The 19,441-nt window shown below is 38.1% G+C and overlaps 1 protein-coding gene across 4 annotated transcripts in view; it reads right to left on the reverse strand.

Annotated features, from left to right (window-relative positions):
* Positions 1–19,441, reverse strand: part of LOC127456174 (A-kinase anchor protein SPHKAP-like) — a 187,054-nt gene that overhangs the window by 79,090 nt on the left and 88,523 nt on the right. The window contains exon 1 of one of the 4 annotated variants that reach the window (XM_051724523.1): positions 5,657–5,866. The exons of the other annotated variants lie outside the window; for them this stretch is intronic. The gene's annotated coding sequence lies outside the window, so the exon portion shown is untranslated. Of the gene's footprint in view, positions 1–5,656; positions 5,867–19,441 lie in introns of those variants that run through there. 4 annotated transcript variants of the gene reach the window in all.

Genomic DNA, 19,441 nt, shown 5'->3' on the forward strand with positions numbered 1-19,441 from the left:
ATATATATATATATATATATATATATTACCATCATTTTATATTCAAAGACATAATTCGCAATGCTTCAATGGATTGTAGTCCGTGTCCTCATGAAAGTATTGTTCCTTTTTCTTTTAGTCCAATTTTCAAATACTTTTTAACCTCAAAACAAATTTGGTGATGTTGTGATTTACCTCGGAGCTGGTTAGTTTGGATCATGGCTTACAACTATTTTATGCAGGATCTTATTAAAAGTCTATGGGAAAAATGAATGGGAAAGATACTTCCGTAACCCAGGTGGCTGAATAAGTGGGCGGGCACTGTTGCGCTCTTTTGACAGGCATTTGATCCAAGTACTCCTCACTGCAGACTGAAACGTTATGATGTAGTGGATCAAATCTAGGCCTGTCACAATAACTACTTTTGTTGGATGATATATTGTCCCAGAAATAATTGCGATAAACTATATTATTGTCATTTTAAGACCATTTTTTGCCACTGATATAATGATAATATAATTGCATAATAATGCAAGTACACCCTTTCAAAGAGCAATGAACTTTTAAATCTTAAGAATATTCAGACATTGGAATCGGAATGTCAAAAAAAATAAAATGGGAAGGCCCCTCTCCATCTCCAACTGCGGTTTTTGTTCCCAGCTCGGAAAACTGGATGGGATGGTTATGTTTTAGATGAGCTTTTAGGTTAGTTGTATTGCCACTTTTCATTGGCACAAGTCGGCATACCGGCTCGGTCACGTTAATGGACTCTCCTCTCTCATTCGGCTTAAGGCTAAAATGTTCCCACACTGGAGCAATGGAATGCGGCTTTGAAACCAAGTCCATTTGGACTTATACTTCCAAACTTTCTTGCTGTAATTATGCAGTCATCGGGAAAACACCTATTACAGGGCTCGACATTAAGCATCGTCATGTGCTTGTCCTTCGGACAAGTAAATTGGTCATTCACTTGTCTGAGTAAAAAAGTTACTTGTCTGGAGACAAAAACAAAAGAAATGACATAAGAAAGAAAAAAAAAAGAAAGAAAAGCCTCCATCGTCATCATTTACACCTGATAGGGATTAAGAACACAGGGCAGAAAGATCGTAAATCATTACTAACCCTCAAGCCTGTATGAATTTCTCTCTTCTGAGGAACACAGAATTAGATTTTTGACAGAATGTTAGTCACAGTCACTATTCACTGTCACTGCATCTTTTTTTTCTCTCTCCATAAAATAAAAGTGGATTGAGACTGAAACTAACATTCTCATTAACATCTTCTTTAGAGTTCCACGGAAGATAGAAAGTCAGACAGGTTTGGAACAACATGAAGGCAAGTAATGATGACATACACTACCGGTCAAAAGTTTTGAAACACTTGACTGAAATGTTCCTCATGATTTTAAAAATCTTTTGTTCTGAAGGTGTATGCTTAAATGTTTGAAATTAGTTTTGTAGACAAAAATATAATTGTGCCACCATATTAATTTATTTCATTATAAAACTCAAATGTAATAAAAAAAAAAAAAATTTTTTTTGAAATTGATGACTTGTACCAAATAATAAAGAAAAGCAGCCAATAATTGCCCAACATAGACGGGAACTCATTCAATACTGTTTAAAAAGCATCCCAGGGTGATACCTCAAGAAGTTGGTTGAGAAAATGTCAAGAGTTCATGTCTGCAAATTCTAGGCAAATGGATGACTACTTTGAAGATGCTAAAATATAACACAGTTTTGATTTATTTTGGATTTTGTTTAGTCACAACATAATTCCCATAGTTCCATTTATGTTATTCCATAGTTTTGATGACTTTACTACTATTCTAAAATGTGATAAAAAAAAAAAATTATAATAAAGAATGAATAAGTGTTTCAAAACTTTTGATCGGTAGTGTAATTTTTGGTAACACTTTACAATATGGTTCATTAAAATTAGATAATGCATTAGCTATCATGAATTAACAATGAACAATATTTAACAGCATTTATCAATCTTAGTTAATCTTAGTTACTAAAAAAAATACAACTGTTCATTGTTAGTTCATAGTGCATGAACTAATGTTAACATATACAACTTTTTATTTTAATGTATGAAAATGTATTTATATACTGTATGTTGGAATTAACATTAACCAAGATGAATAAATTATATAAAAGTGGTGTTTATTGTTAGTTCATGTTAACTGATGTAGTTAACTAATGTTAACAAATGGAACCTTTTTGTAAAGTGTTACCCAATTTTCATTTTGGGGTAAATCATCTCTTTGAAAGTTCAAGTCAATTCTCACAAGCTGCATTAAAAACGGCTGTTTAATATTGACAAAAAGCACTGAAAATGTTAACTGATAAAATCCTGAGAGAACCCTGCTGCTAAATCAGTTATGTTGTATATTCAAAACAGATATGCATATTAAAGATAGATAATGTGTTCATTGTGTATAATTTATTAATGTTATAGTGTTAATATTATTATAATGTATATTGTTATATACTTATTAAAATTGTCTGATTCGCATGGCAGAGAAAATACCTCGGATACATACATTAGATGGAGCGCTAGAAAGATGAGAGATGTAACGGGTGCATATGTCTGTTTTAAGCATTTCTCTTCGCTCTACAGATGGTATTATTACACAAAGCGTTTTTGCAATTTCTGCCTTTCTTGCTGTTTTATGAGGGAGCGCCATGATGTGACGAGACAAAATTAGATTTCTCCAATGTTGCACACTTGCGATGAAGACAGCGTTGTTGATTATAAACAGAAGCAATAGTTTTATCGCATCGCTCGCTCATAAAGACGTGGTACAACACCATTCGCATGTCCAATTAACAGGTTTATACCCGTTTATATATGTAAAATCTAAAGTTCAGTAGATACGCGCACTGCTCGCACTCACAAGCTGCTGAACGCTGCACCATGAGTGAAGGCGAGAGTGAGAAAGGGCGACGCTATAGAGGGAATTCCCCGCATTTTGAAAGTGAAACATGCGGGAATTGTTAAAATTGTGCTCAATCGGGCCTGGATAGCTCAGCGAGTATTGACGCTGACTACCACCCCTCGAATCTAGGGTGTGCTGAGCGACTCCAGCCAGGTCTCCTAAGCAACCAAATTGTCCCGGTTGCTAGGGAGGGTGGAGTCACACGGGGTAACCTCTAGACCAATCAAGTTGTTTGCTTCAAAGTCTATGCACGCTGCTCTGTCCTGTCTGTATTGTGTATAAGCATTATTACAATGTATTCAGAGCGGTTCTGTGCTCCACAACTCGTGCTCAGAGTAACGGATGTGCCCCATTCGGTTCCGTGTGCTGAGCGCGTCATTTTAAAAGTGCTCCAGATTCATTTTAATTTCACTTTTGCATACTTCCAAGTGTGTCTGACCACTACACGTTAATATACAAATACAAATAATTCACCCCATGGCATTTATGTACAGCGGAGATATTAAAATGAGCAACACATTATAGTGAGGAGTATATTGCTTAATTTATATATTTGTTTTCTGTGGGCGAAATCGAAAAACAAGGAAAAGTAATTTATGAAATCCATGGTTATGACCATTTTTGAAGCTAATCTATATTAAAAAAATGTATCAGTGTAATACTTTAATACTAAGTAATAATGTACGCAGTGTAACGCATAAAAACCAAAACATCCACGTCACTAAAATCCACTATGGAGAGGATTAGAGGCCGTTTACTCGACATCATTTTCTAAAAACGGAAAACTTTTTATGCATTTTGGCTGTTCGTTTACACGACAACGTCATTTTGGGGCCTGAAAACGCAAACTTTTGAAAACGGGTTTCAAAATGCACATTTTGAAAACGATGCCGTTATCGTCTCCGTGTAAACATACAAAAATGTGAATTTGTGAAAACGATGACGTCATGCACATGCGTATTACGTGTTCAGTCTATAGGCATGCGCGCGAGTACTTCAAAACAACATGCGAGTCATTCAAAACTACAATGGCGGACTACAGGACTGTGTTTGTGCTGCTCAAGATTTTGAGTTTATTGACACTTCTCCAGCAAAGTAATTGTAGTAATAAAGCAACCTCATTGTCCGTCCAGACAAAATTGCTCGATGCTTTCGCCATCTTCATTGTTTGTATTCACCGCTCTTTGGAAGAATGCTTATGTGCGCAGGCGCGTAGTGTTTCTTTACATAGTGACATCAGCAACTACTGGCCTGGCATGCGTAATACAGCCTTTTTAGCCATTTTCGCAGATGCGTGTGAACGGGGATCGTCTTGACGTTGTCGTCTGTACACGAAACTTTTCAAAAACACAAAGGAAAAACATGTCCGTTTTTAGTACATCGTTGTCGTGTAAACGTACCCTTAGATCCACTACATCATGGCGTTACAGTCTGCAGCGAGGACCCTCTCATTTGATTGGCTACAAAAGAGTGGTCCGCTCCATTTACTTTTTGTTTGTTGTTGTTGTTTACAGACCCTAGCTGTCACACAGACAGGTGTGATATCTCAATAAAGACACACATTACAGTAAGGTAATTGGATAGGCATACATTTTATGTGTGGTATTAAAAAAATCGCCTTTAATGCTGTAGTCACTCGGTCATTTTAAAACTGTTCAAATCTCAGTAAAAGAATTCAGGTGGTGACACAGTACACTCAACCAGAAAAGCTATATATTACAGCAATGTTGGTATCAATATATATTACACAGTTGAAATATAACAACATTCGTTCCGTGTTGTCCGTGCAGTTCCCGCTCTCCAGGCGTGATAACTTGTGCGCCTGTTCTCTCAAACGGGGACACGTTTCATCCTTCATTTGATTTAATTATTTTTTTTTTTTTTTAATGATCCGGCTGTCATGTTTAGTTTTAAAGTGACCCTTTTGACCGGTTGGAGATTAAGGTTGGCACGGAGTTCCCGCCATAAATGTTGGAGAGGAGAACCGCTTTTTCACGCCTGACTGACACGCATTTCTCAGCTCAAAATGATTGTAAATGAAGAGTGATAACAGACCCCAGATATCCGTCACAGTTGTCTCTAATGGTAATTTTGGTAATCCATTAGATTTGTTTAAGACTAAACGGTGGTCCATTCTTAAACAGAAAAACAGACTGAGTTCCCCCACGGTCAGCGCGCGAACAGATGCGCAAAATTGAGCGTGCAGTGCGCAACATCACGAGCCACCTGGGATAAATAGATTATTTTATCCACAACGACAACCTTATTTTCATCTATATTCTGTACACAACCATTCAACGACATGAGCATTAATTTTACCACAATGCGTTTGACATTTACTCTGAAAGACTGACCAAACAGTTTCCTGATTAAAATGCTAAATGAATTTAATAATTCCCGCATGTTTCACTTTCTAAATAATTAACGTGTCTGTATGTAAACATCCGAATGTATGCAAATGCAAACATGTATTCACAACACCTCTGGATGCTTGCTCACTTTTTTGGCGATGATTTTATGGGAATTGTTATTTACTGTTTAAAAGCTATCACAAAGTCATTTCCGTGGTGTGAGTACACATGAATTAGATTTGAACACCCAATAAAACGCAAACTATTTTAGTAAGGAGCATGCTATGGAATAAGAACGCACATTTACTTTATCTTTCCGCGTGTTAATATTAAACTCACATTATCTCGTGATTTGATTTAAGTGGAAAATGAGCGCACTTACCCCAATGTTTTCAGAAGACACTGGGCTTCTGCCACTCCGCCACGGAAAATATACGAGCAGTAAGTAGCCTTATATTCCTCTATCCCGCGTGCCGGTGGTCCCCCTGTCCCGAGCGCGAGCACATCACAGTCCGTGAGCAGCGGAGGAATGTCCAGAGCTCGCGCTGAGCTCTGATTTTAGTTAATATACTTGTGCGCGAGAGCTGCGCACAGACTATACGTTATTGAATGCCAGATACGGCTAAGGACCGGTGGTCAGGCATAATCAAAACAGCGGGGGAACTACACGTCACTGCGGTTTCATTTGATAAACAGAACAAATTGTATGCTTCTATGCTCACAGGGAAGGCACATGAAAAAAGGTTAATAAAGACGCATGCATACGTTATTTTTAAAGGTACAATATCACGTTATCTCTCAATTATTATGATATCATAAAACTGCATGCATAATAATTATAGAAGATTTGGACAAAATAGTTTTAATGGATCATAGCATGTCAAACCGTATGACATTGCTGAAAATACTACCTAAATCTCCACAAAAAGACTATTAGTTTTAACAACACTGTACATTTCATTCATTCATCAGGGGAAAAGTGAAAAGGAGAGAAGAGGCATTACTGGCTGCATTTTTAGTGCATTATAGATGACAAGACCAGCTGTTCCCTCAGATTCCCCAGAGATAAAGCTCTGTAAGTATAACTAATATGATTCAGCACCATAACCATTACCACCCTCTCAAGCTTCATCAGCATATTTTCACACCCAGTAATGCAAAAAACACTCTTTCCACCTCCAGTTCCCAATCAGCATTAAGAAGTTCTCTAAAAAGAGGTCTTGCATTATAGCTTGCCTTCTGAAAATGATTCTCTGCAGGGATTTGCTTTTATGACTTTCTTGGTTAAGGTCTTGCTCTGTAATAAATTATTTAGAAGGCATACAAGCAGTAGATGTGCAAGCAACACTCTTTGATTTAATCATACATCTCTGCCTGGCCCAGAGAAAATACTGTCCAGACATTCTTCTAAAGTGCTGGTTTGATTCACTGCTTTTTTAAACAACTGATAAGAGTGATACTGAACTATTACTGGTCAAACACTGATATCTCTGATGTCTCTCTCTCTCTCTCTCTCTCTCTCTCTCTCTCTCTCTCTCTCTCTCTCTCTCTCTCTCTCTCTCTCTCTCTCTCTCTCTCTCATCTGTCTCTCAGGACAGAGACTGGCTATTTAATGTGCCTTAACCAGAACAGTCCCTACCAAGCCTGTGTTGGCAACTGACAGCTGTCACTGTGACTTTGACGTAAGCTGAGAGAGCTTGCCTGAGGGTTAGAACATGGATGAAAAATCTTGCTCATCCTCTTTATCAATTTCTCTCTTTCTTTCTCATGATGAAATGGGAGTGGAGTAATTTCAGTCAGAGTGGAGGGAGACTAGAGTTTTGCTGCAATGTTTGGTAGATGATGGAATGAGAAGCAAATTAACACAAACGGCAAAAGAATACTAAACAGCTTCAGCATTAAAATCTCTGAAATTCATTCTCAAAGCTAGAGAAGAGGAGCACTTTAGTTTTTCCCAAGAATGAGACTCAACCCTGCGAGGGAGTCTGCTTTGATGAAATAAGAAAAGTGAAAACGAGAGACTCAGAAGAGAGAGAGAGAGAGAGAACGCTATGGAAATCAACTGCGAGTATCCACTGTACACACAGATAGATGAAAAGAAATACGGGAATGGGAGAATCTGTAGGGGATGTGATGAAGGAGAAAAAGACAGGGAAAGAAGGAATGTGACACAAACAGAGATATTTATGGGATATAGGTGGCATGACCTGTAGGCTTAGGGGCTCTCGGAAAAGGGCAGGCCACATGACATATATAGAGATGTGTTTCAGCTGTGCTCTATGCCAGGGGCTGCATTAAACCGCTCAAGAGTTATGCAAATCAAATGCAAATTCCATGTGTCACTTTAATGATATGCTAATACCTAGTGTTATCTAAATGCTGTAAAGACAGGAGTCGGTCATCTAATTAGGGGGGATGCGTAAGAGTCAGGCAAGGTGTGTTGACAGATGCAGGAGATGTTATCATAAAGGGGAAGAGAGAAAAAGAGTGCATTACTTTGCAGCTGTGCTGGAGAACGAAATTAAATTGACAATTATTTCCATGTAATCCCGCAGGCCTTTTATCACATCATCAAAGACAATGAGTGCCCTCTGTCAAGAGAACATCCCACCCCTCACACACACACTGTCACACACACTACTCAGGTAGGTACACAAATAATGCACAAATACATACAGAGACACGCACACACCTTCACAAATATTTGAGGCGGCCCACGTGGGTGTAATTAGCATTAATAGGATAGCTGATCAGTATAATTACTGAGTCACTGGCTGCTGTTATTCTAATCGTGCAGATTTATAAGTGTGTCTGTGTCCTTTGCACATCAGCTACCTCTAATAATTTAGATAGTTACGACCTGCATCACTGATTATGATAATCACACACTGCAGACAGGGCACAGATCTGCCATCAGCTTTCTTTTCAACACGAGTGTGCGTGTGCTGTTCTTGTAGAGATTGTGAGCAATGAGGCGTGTGTCTAAGAGAGAAAAACCTTTGGGACATTTGCAAGAGAAAGAGAGATTGTGTCGATAACCTCGTATACTGTAGGTGAGAGTGAAAAGTGTGTGCAGCTACTGTACGTTTGTTTATGAGTTTCCGGTAGTGAGAAGAGGTGGAAAGATTGTTTCCAGACCACAAGTGAGAATGCATTAACATCCAGACCAGTACTATGCCAAAATCTTCTGTCTCTCTTTCTCTCCGGGAATCAGTTGCCCATCATGTTTGTCTGGTTCTTTATGGTTCCAGTCCTTACGTCGGTCTCTGATCTTTATTCATTCAGAATTTTTCTTATCTGGACTACGATTATGATCTTTTTTTTTTTTTTATTCTCTCCACTTTCAACCCATTCCTATCACTCATTATCACCTGCCATTTCTCTCACGTCAAACACCCTTCAATGTCCAAGTCCAATTTCTTGCTGTAATTTACAGTACATTTTCTTTCGTACATTTTCTCTCTGTTCATCTCTATTTCTGTGTTTGTCAGTGCTGACAAAGGCCCATTTTCTTAAAAGGTTATGGTAACCAAAAATGAAAATTCTGTCAACATTTATTCACTCTTTTGTCATTTCAAACCAGTTTGACTTTCTTCCGTTGAACACAATGGGAGATGCTAGGCAGAATGTTAATGCTGCTTTTTTTTTTTTTTTTCAACAAAAGTGCACCATAAATGAACAGTACCATAAAAGTAGTCCATATGACTCATGCACTATATTTAGGGCCCTATGAAATCCATTTGATTTTTTTTTACAAATTCCAATTTATTTTATCCCAAATTTTGTGTTTTCCGTTTTAATTTCTCAGAATTCCAGGTTTTAAAGTTTAATAAAATTTGATCATAAAAAAAAAACTGTCTAATCAAATGAATTCATAGAATCTTAATGCTGAATACTTTTCAACATACCATTGCATTATTTTTATCAAACGAAGTGCTTCAGTACTGATCATCACTGCACTTTGTTTTTTTTTTTTTGGTCAAATACAACATTTAACTATACAGAAGTAATATATTGCCATCGCATTTTTTCAATTTCACACATCTAGTTAATTGGAGCTTTTATTTTGGCATTATGGTGGAAAACCAGATGTTATTGACGACTTTGCTTCTCACCTCCAGAAAAGCAATTCGCTAAATGGTGAAATGTGCTTATTAAACTGCAAAAGGCTATGGTTTAATTATATAAATATATAGTCTGCATGTACTATGCTTTACAGTGAATAAAGTGCTCTGCTCTCTGTCATTTATACACAACCAGAGCGCATGTGACGTTAATGATGCGGTTAGTGAATGAGCGGCCAGCTTCTCACATTCACTTACTGTTGAAGCAATGCAGACCATATATTTGTTTAATTAAATCTCAGCCTTTTTTTGGTTTAATCATCACACTAGGTCATATCACGATTTGATTAATTGTGCATTTATTTATACATTTTATCCCAGATATTTCAGATTCTGTGACATTAAGCGTTTTATAGTTAATTCCATTTTTATGACTGGATTCTGCGATTCCGTCCGTGTTTTCCGCATCGCGGAAATCATAGGGCCCTAACTATATTCTAAGTCTTCTGAAGACATACAATAGCTTTGTGTAAAAAAAAAGATTGAAATTTAAGTTGTTATATACTGAAAATTTTCCTAATTCTAATAAAAACAATGCCACTTAAAACTATTGTGTTTTGAGTTTTCTAGCACTGATTTCCACCAGCAATTAAATCAACACTCTGATTTGTAGGGTTGATAGTATGTTCACACAAAGAACATAAAAAGTTCACTTATAGCTTTGAAGCAAAGTAAAAATGTCTTAATTAGTGCATAATGAACACAGTAAACCCTTTAAAAGGTGCAAACAAGGCACTGTAAAAAGGTAGGTAAAATATTTAAATAATGAACAGAAAAATGAGCGAACTATGTACACAATAATCACAACATAAAAATTACATACACGGTAAGCATGAAACGTAAAGATGTTATGATCCTTTAGTCTCTTGCAGTCTTGTTTAATTTTCTTTATTTTCAATCTACATTGTTTAAGGTCGTGGTCATCAAAGCTAACTTAACGAGATGGTCAAATATTATTTGTACACCTTCTTGTTTCTGGTCATTGTTTCAAACACACAATGATTTATTCTTCTCCATAAATACACAAAAGCGTATGTCCATCTATCCATATCGATTCGAATAACCTACAAAAGCAACAACACAACAAAAGTTTTAGCAAATCTTATTAACCGGTTGTAACAGTATAAGGACGTGCAAGGAGGAGGCGGGATCCGGCTGAACAGAAAACAGAAACTTTAATGGTAATCTTAAAACCAACATAAACAAATGTGCTGTGCAGTGCAGTGCAGTGCAGCGCAGCCACATGCGTCTCTCTCTCGAACCGGTGTCTCTGGTCGCTCCTTTATCTCGCTCTTCCACTGATTAGCTGATTCAGCACCAGCTGTGCTCTATCACGGCCCGGCCACGCCTTCCTCCTCGTCACACCAGTCTTTTAAAAATATCAGATGTCTGATGACGCATTTTTCTTGACCAACGAGAAGCATTAGCTGTACTGACTACACCCAAATAATTCCATTTTGCAAGGAAGATTCTACCTCTGGAGCAGGTACTAAAACGGTTCCAGGTTTGGTTCAGGTTTTAGTTCCATGTGGAACTAGTTCATGAGGTGGAAAAACAACTAATATAGAAGCAGTATATTGCTAAGAAACAAACTCCTTTTGTAGCCTTTATATTTGTATGATTTATTATTCTCAATTTCTCTATAAATGTGAATACATATTTGTTTGTGTGTGTGTATTCATGAAAAGCAGAGGGATTGATTTGTAATTAGTCCAACGAATGCCTTAGACAGCTTAATTAAGTTCCTTAATTTACATGCAGACCAAATGGAATACCAGGTGTTTGATCTCCTCAATTCAATTAACTTCTTAATGCCAGTCGACCTGCATGACAGGGCAATACAAGCAACAATTATGGATCAGGATTAGGACTGAGACATAGCTTAGTGGCATATCGGAGGGCATTATCATATACAAAGGCGGCAAAATTTACCACTGTGTATGGCAAACAGACGGCCACAATCATTCCTGGAGTAAGGAAGCTGCTCTAAGGATCTGTGAAAATGAGACTGAAATGTACATCATTAGGACAGGACTAAAAACAAAGCTATGAGGCTGACACAATAGCAGGAATGACTTCACAGTTATTACATGCATGAATTTGTGAGAGACTTCTGAAAATATATATCTAATGTTTACCCTTTATTAACTGAATCATCTATTTCATAAACATTAATTTCATTTTGTTTGAGTTTCATTTCATTTGCTAGTCAAATTTGGCAAGAAAAAAAAACGTGACTAAGTCGACATTTATCATGTCATTAAGACAAGAATATTTGACATTTTAGTTGATTTTAAAGCCAATGATTGTCCATCCATTTCTGTTTTAGTTGTTTTTCCACTTGTGTACACGTATATTGAAATATACTGTTCATGCTCATCTAAATGCTTTACTACTTGGCATGACAACAGTTATGAGCCTCTGTGGCCATGCTGGCCAACATTTGAATGCACTTGATTATACTGGCACAGAATGCACACCCACAACTACATCAGTGTTGCACATAGACAAAAACAAAAACACTTCAGGGTTTTAAGGGTTCATATCATACATTTTTAAATCATTTTATTGTTTTCCCTGAGATCCACTTGTAATGTTAGTCATAACCATTTTCCACCCTCTCTCTGACCCTTAGAATTATTATTGTATTAGTATTAGTATTTGTATTATATTTATTATATTATTATTATTATATTATCAGTACTATTATTATTATTTACTGCTGTACCTTTAAGACTTTTACAGCATGTGAAATGAGATGCATCAATAACAGCCTCTTTATGGTGTAAGAGAATAATGGAAATCAATGGTCTGTCTTTATGGACATCACAGAACAGAAGCAGAACTACATATGTCATTTAATGTGTCACATGTGTACTAATGACTCTTAAAGAGGCAGTAATGGCTCTCATACTGTAAAGCTCAAACTGTAAAGATCAGACTGAAATGAACAAGGAAAAAAAAACTTCACCCACTCTATCCCAATGTTGTGATCATTTGAAATAATATGCAGAGCGGCAGGTGCTACCCACAGAACAGCTGAGAACATTGCTATCCTGTCAAGCTTAAAAGAATGCCATGATTGAACATTTCAAGCCTGAGAACAAGCAAAACTAAGAAAAGCTAAGTCACTTTAGTATGTTGTGGCATGGGGGGGGCGTGGTCATGTGTCGGTCTGCGGGAGAGCTGTAAGGATCGTCACCTGGGTTGATTACTCTAGCACCTGTCTCTAATTATAGTGATGGTGGAGGGAGATCTGAAAAGCCACGCCAGAGCGTCAGAGCAGGGGGGAGAGCACCAGGGATGTGCCGAGAGAAAGATCGGCAAACCAAAGAGTCCTGATTTTGAGTTGGCTATATGCCGTAACTCTTTAATGAAAATAAAGACTGACCTTGACTGTTCGCTGTCTCCTGACTTGTCCATTGCCTACGAACATAGAACCTTTTTACGTATGTACATAAGTATGTACTTAGTAATGTAACTGTTAATAAAGAAATAGGCTTGTCTTGTGCCACTTATTGCACATACCCACTTTGACATTCCAAATGGATTTCTGAAGTAAGGGAATAAGTGAAATCAATGGACTATCCTTTATGGACATCACAGAACTGAAACAAACATTCAGAATTCTTTTAATGAGTCTCGTATGTACTTATGACTCTTATAGAGGCAGTAATGGCTCCCATAAGCTGTGAAAAGAGTTCAAAGAGTCCATACTCTTAACGAAGGCTGTTAACTGTTTAAATAAAGAGAGAGAGAGTAAAAGGAAAGGAAAAAGGTTGATATGAGATCATGTTTGACCACAGTAATGCAACACTCTGTTATGCTGCAGTTGCCATCACCCAGACTTGTCTGTGGGTGCTTGTTTCAAAGTTAATCAATTCCTATCAATAATGAAACAGGGTCCAGACCTGAGCTAATATTCATTGGGAGTGTCAATTAACTGTGTGCCTGTAGAAAAACAATACTCAACTGGATCTGTCAATGTCTTTTAGGCCTCATTAGCACACTGAAATTAATTATGTATGACCCCCTTTTAAATCAATTATAAATTAAACCCTGCAATGGAAACAGCCAGTAACAGGAATCAAAGGAACAGAAGGAGAGGATAAAGTGTGAAAGAGAATGCACAGGGCAATTTTAGTTTCTTACATCACACATATGGCGTCCATAAGAATTGCCCTTTGACAATTGTTGCTGGCTCTATATAAACTGCACAATGTTTCCCTTCAGCATAGTTCTTAAATCTTCTGCTTTAAAATGAGACAAGATGGCATGTAGCATTCAGTTACTAGACACAGATGACCTAATGGTGCTCAGTGTCATTGATGTCAAACCTTACATGACAAATCTTGATGCAAAACCTTTGACTATTTGTGTGAATATGCAAGTGAGATTTCAGAGCTGCTGCGTGGGGAAAGATTATCGTATTGTATGGCTTCTTATACAGTATAGTGTAAAAGTCATATGAACTACTTTCAAGATACTTTCATGCTACTTTTGTGGTGCCTTTTTTCCATTTTAGGATCTTGAAAGCCCCTGGTCTCTGCTTGCTTTCATTACATTAGAAAAAACAGTGTGAACATTCTCCAAAATATTTCCTTTTGTGTTCCACGGAAGAAAGGAAGTAATACAAGTTTGTAATGACATAACAGTGAGTACCTGTAAATGATGACAGACTTTTCATTTTGTGGTAAACAATTCCTTTTACATTTTCTCATCATTTACTCACATTCATGCCATCGCAGATGTGTATGACTTTCTTCTGCTGAACACAAATTACAATTTTTAGAAGAGTATCTCAGCTCTGTAGGTCCATACAATGCAAGTGAATGGTGATCAGCACTCCAAAAGCTCCAATAAGGAGATAAAGTCAGCGTAAAAGTAATCCATCAGATCCAGTGGTTTAATCAATGTCTTCTGAAGCAATCCAGTTGGTTTTGGGTGAGAACAGACCAAAATGTAAAACGCTTTTTCACTGTATATCTTGACAGCAGTCTCCTTGGCAATCATGAATTCAAGCTCGATTAAACTTCCTATCGCGCCATCTAGTGCTCTGCTCATGCATCAAGCACTAGGAAGTGTAATCGAGCTTAAAAATCATAATTGTGTCTTGAGACTACAATGACAAGATGAACAGTGAATTTATATTTTGGTCTATTCTCATCCAAAACCAACTGGATCGCTTCAGAAGACATTGATTAAACCACTGGAGTCAGATGGATTACTTTTATGCTGACTTCATGTACTTTTTGGAGCTTTTGGAGTGCTGACCACCATTAACTTCCATTGTATGCACCTACAGAGCTGAGATATTCTTCTAAAAATCTTTGTTTGTGTTCAGCAGAAGAAAGAAAGTCATACACATCTGGGATGGCATGAGGGTGAGTAAATGATGAGAAAATTTTCTTTTTTGGGTGAACTATCCCTTTAAGATGAGCAGTTTTCTCCTAAACATTTATCAGCTGATGGCTGAACTCATAAATTGAGAACACTGATAGTAAGAGACAGAACAATCTGCACATGCCACACAAGGCCATGCAGGAGCAAGTCTAAAAATAGCTCACATGTTTCTATGGTATCCATGTTTCCTTTACTTCCTCCCTGCCTCTCCCTGTGAGCCATGTGTCCCCTCGTTGGCCTGCTCTTCTGCTTTAGGGGCCACTATCATTTATTAAAATCAGCTGCAGGTTGCTGCGCCAGTAGGAGAAGCTCTTTACCTGGTGCTCTGGCAGCATGAAATTACCCAGACTGCAACTCAACATGATGCCAAAGGGTAACATAGGCCAATAAACTCAGGCAGAGTGAAAACGTCAGAGTGAGTGAGGAAAGAAGCAAGAGAAATAAAAAGAGAGAGATTTAATCTGTGGGAAACACCTGTCTGCTGCTCTGGTTTTTTAGCACCTCTTTTGATTTTTTTCTAAGCTGGTTTTCTTCTAACTTCTTGTCTCATTGTTGTTTTATCTGTGTTTAGTATGTTTTTTATTTTATTTTATTTATTTTTATTATTTTTTTTAACTATGAGCCTGAAAATTTATATTTGTAATATAATGGCTATTGTGTTCATTTTGCATGGTTGACAGTTAGAGGCCCAGCTCTTTCTTCCTCTGCTTGCCAGAGCTAGACTGCAGTGAAAGGAAAAAAATGAAGTGAGCATTACTGTTACGGATTAAAATTCAAATTGTGTTTCATGAGTTTATCTCACACACCAGAGAGAGAAAAAGAAAGAGAGGGTGAGAAAAAGTGAGAGAGAAGAGAAAGAAAAAGCACTGTGCACAAAGACAATAAACACAAGACAGATTTGAGACAAAAACACTAAAACCAAACAAAAAGAGTGTGTCTTATACACAGGTTGCTGATGTAAAGCACAAAGCCAGTGTGTGTCTATGTAAGTGCAAAGATAAGCCCACTCTGAGACACTTTGTCTTCTGTTCTGGATGACTTTTAAAGTGTGAAATGAAATCTGTTCTGGGTCACCCATTCACTCGTTGTCTTTTTCTTTAAAGTCAATGACAAATGACATACATAACACATTTTAATTTGTAATTTTATTTATTTTGTGTGTAAAAGAGTATTCAACAAGCTAACATGTTGGGCCGGACTTTTATCCACTGGGAATTGATTGTATCAGGATAAGTGGGTGGTTCATACCAGAATTGAGTCTAACATGAATGTGAGCTAATCCACTCATTATTTCAGCTTCAAAAGTCCACTTGCTGTCACGGTGACGGATGACAAACGCAACTTGTTTAGAATCTGCTTTGCAGTTTTTTTGTATCTCGCATAAGATAAATTTGACTGTTTGCCCTTTTGAACTATAATAACAATTGCTCGTTCATTGCCACGGCTGCTAACGTTAGCATTGCTAATTTGCTATCGTGTGCCTTAACTCTGCTCTGCCTCTGACGTCACTCAGCTCGTTGTGGCTCCTCTCCGTATTTCACCTTATTTCCCGGCCCGCACTTTCTCATCCTAATTTTACAATGTTGCAAGTTACAACACACACACACACACAGCACCATCATCATCAGCGCTGTCTGATCACGGCTGGGTCTTCTCGGATCGACTCGGGTATTACACATAATGTTAAACAGACCCGAGACCCACAGCAATAGAATGGGACCCGACCTGGACCCGGCTAACCATAAAAAATGTGGATCCGAACCCGTACGGTCCCGGGTCGGGTCTCGGGTCCTCGGGTTAGGGTGGACCCGTGAAGACAACTTTCCACCTGAAACATAGCCAGCCCTTTTGAACTATAATAACAATTGCTCGTTCATTGCCACGGCTGCTAACGTTAGCATTGCTAATTTGCTATCGTGTGCCTTAACTCTGCTCTGCCTCTGACGTCACTCAGCTCGTTGTGGCTCCTCTCCGTATTTCACCTTATTTCCCGGCCCGCACTTTCTCATCCTAATTTTACAATGTTGCAAGTTACAACACACACACACACACAGCACCATCATCATCAGCGCTGTCTGATCACGGCTGGGTCTTCTCGGATCGACTCGGGTATTACACATAATGTTAAACAGACCCGAGACCCACAGCAATAGAATGGGACCCGACCTGGACCCGGCTAACCATAAAAAATGTGGATCCGAACCCGTACGGTCCCGGGTCGGGTCTCGGGTCCTCGGGTTAGGGTGGACCCGTGAAGACAACTTTCCACCTGAAACATAGCCAGCACTTTTGAGGAGACTTATTGACCGTGACATGGAAACTGAAGGTCAAGCTTTCGATGTACAGTATAGTGCAGTGTAGCAGGACGGGCAAGGATGAGGTGGGAACCGGCTGAACAGTCAATATAAAGGTTTATTGATATAAATGAACTTAAAACAACATAAAACATAAGACAAACACAGACACACATACAGCATGGCCGCGTGCATCTCTCTCTCTCTCTCTCTCTCTCTCTCTCAAACTGGTGTCTCTGGCTCCCCTTTATCTCGCTCTCCTGGTGATCAGCTGATTCAGCACCGGCTGTGCATCATCATGGCCCGGCCATGCCCTCCTCCTCGTCACATGCAGTGTGTCCCAAACCTTTTTCATGGGGACCCCCCAACACTACACATTTTGGTGTCTCCATTATAAAAACACACCTGATTCAGTTCATCAACTCATTAGTAGAGCGCTCCAAGACCTGAAATAGGTGTGTCAGATTAAGGAGACATCCAAAATATGTACTGATGTGGGCCTCCAGGAACAGGGTTGAGAAACACTGTCCTAGTAGTAACGTTTTTTTAAAATTTTTTTTATGTATTGTCATTTGTTATTATTGCTGTAACCTTTGTTACATTTACCGGCATTTAATTGTAGAGCGCAAAAGTGCCCACCTTCGCTATATGATATGCATAATTTAATTTAATTTAAACCGACTGATTTCAGGAGACTTTAGGCTGTCTTTAAAGGGTTAAAATTTCGATGACTCATGTAAAAAAACAACATGGTTCTGATCTCAGCTGAGTTTGTCTTTGGGAGGAACGGCAACAAAACAACATCTGGTAAGAAACCTCATTAAGTTTTGTACATTAAAGCCTGTTTGAGTCAAAACAGTAAAGTTTCTAGTTTCGTCCAATATGCCATTTTTAAAATGTTGCCACACTGTTTAACAATGACCACGTATGTGGATTTAGGCTCATTTTCCTCAAAATATCCTATATTTACAGTGCATTATCACATTGACAATCAATGGATGCATCCAAAAGCTGGAAAATGTTGCTTTCCGGTGCTGTATATAGTTTTAGAATGAAAATAATGTGCATTTCAAACTGTTCTGAGACCAGTGCAAATAGACAGCACATTGGAGTCATTCACTAAACAAGGAGCAAGGGAGAATCCTTTAGCTTTCCTATGCAGCCAAGTGTATATACTCCCAACATCTGGTCAGGCTGCAGATGATGTTTGGACCACTGAACATGTTTGGCACAATTGGGACAATGGTAATCAGTATATAGATTCAGAATTTTTCATGCAAAATTTTATTTTAACATGGTTGGTAGTGATAGGATGATGCTGGCCATTACTTTGAATACTGTAATAATTATTTATGCCAATTTCTGATGTAATGTCTGTAACGTCTCAAAAACATGAATAACCAGCTCTCCTTGAAAGATAATAAACTATTTGATAAAAAAAAATCTGACATTCTATAGCTTACTATTATACAGTAAGTTATTGTTAATAATCAATACCCCTATGGAAATAATAAATGGGGTATTTACTTCCAGAACCACACTGTTGTGCTCTATTGCGATAACTATCAGAAAGATTTTAGAAAGGCTGCATTACCTACAACTGTTGCCTAAAACAATGCTTAAATTTGCTACTTGTTAACATTTTCGGCTGAGATAAAAAGTCATTTCTGAAAGCGGATTATGAAGGTAAACATTTTTTCTTTGGAATAATTGTGTATTAAGAAAGAAAAATTGGTCAATGTCACAGAAACATAGAGAGGAAGAGAGGGCAAAACAAGACTATGAACAACGGATTAATTTAGTAATTTTGAGCCACAAACAAGCACTGATCTTTCAGAGCATTTGTATCCCAGGTTGTATCTGAGCCTTGATCACATACACATGAAGCAGACAACTCAAAGTATTAATCTTCTGTCAGTGTAGCCCAACATAGTCGACCTCTGCTGGGCCTGCAAGACATCAGGCTGCCTCCAGCCAAAGCCCTTGTTGGGGCAATGTGAGCAAGTCATCGTTTCTTTGTGTTTGTGTATGTGTGTGTGTGTGTTAATGCATGGGAGTGTTCTAAAACCTAAACCCCAGCTAATGTAGGCATGCTGCTCCAATATTACCCCACTATGGAGACATAAAAGACCTCAATCAATTCAGGTCTAGACGCTACTGGCCAATCAATAAACACATAACATCACAAATAAAATGGAAAGCAGAAAGAATAGCTTTAAGCCTACTGGGCGAGGGAAAAATAAGGAGGGGGGAAGAAGAGAGGAATAGCAAGAGGGGGATTTGGCAAGTCCTGTGGCCTCCATTTGTTTGTTATAATCAGGGGGTCTGATGATCTCACATCCACAC

This window comes from Myxocyprinus asiaticus, chromosome 18, assembly GCF_019703515.2.
Source record: "Myxocyprinus asiaticus isolate MX2 ecotype Aquarium Trade chromosome 18, UBuf_Myxa_2, whole genome shotgun sequence".
Classification (NCBI taxonomy): domain Eukaryota; kingdom Metazoa; phylum Chordata; class Actinopteri; order Cypriniformes; family Catostomidae; genus Myxocyprinus; species Myxocyprinus asiaticus.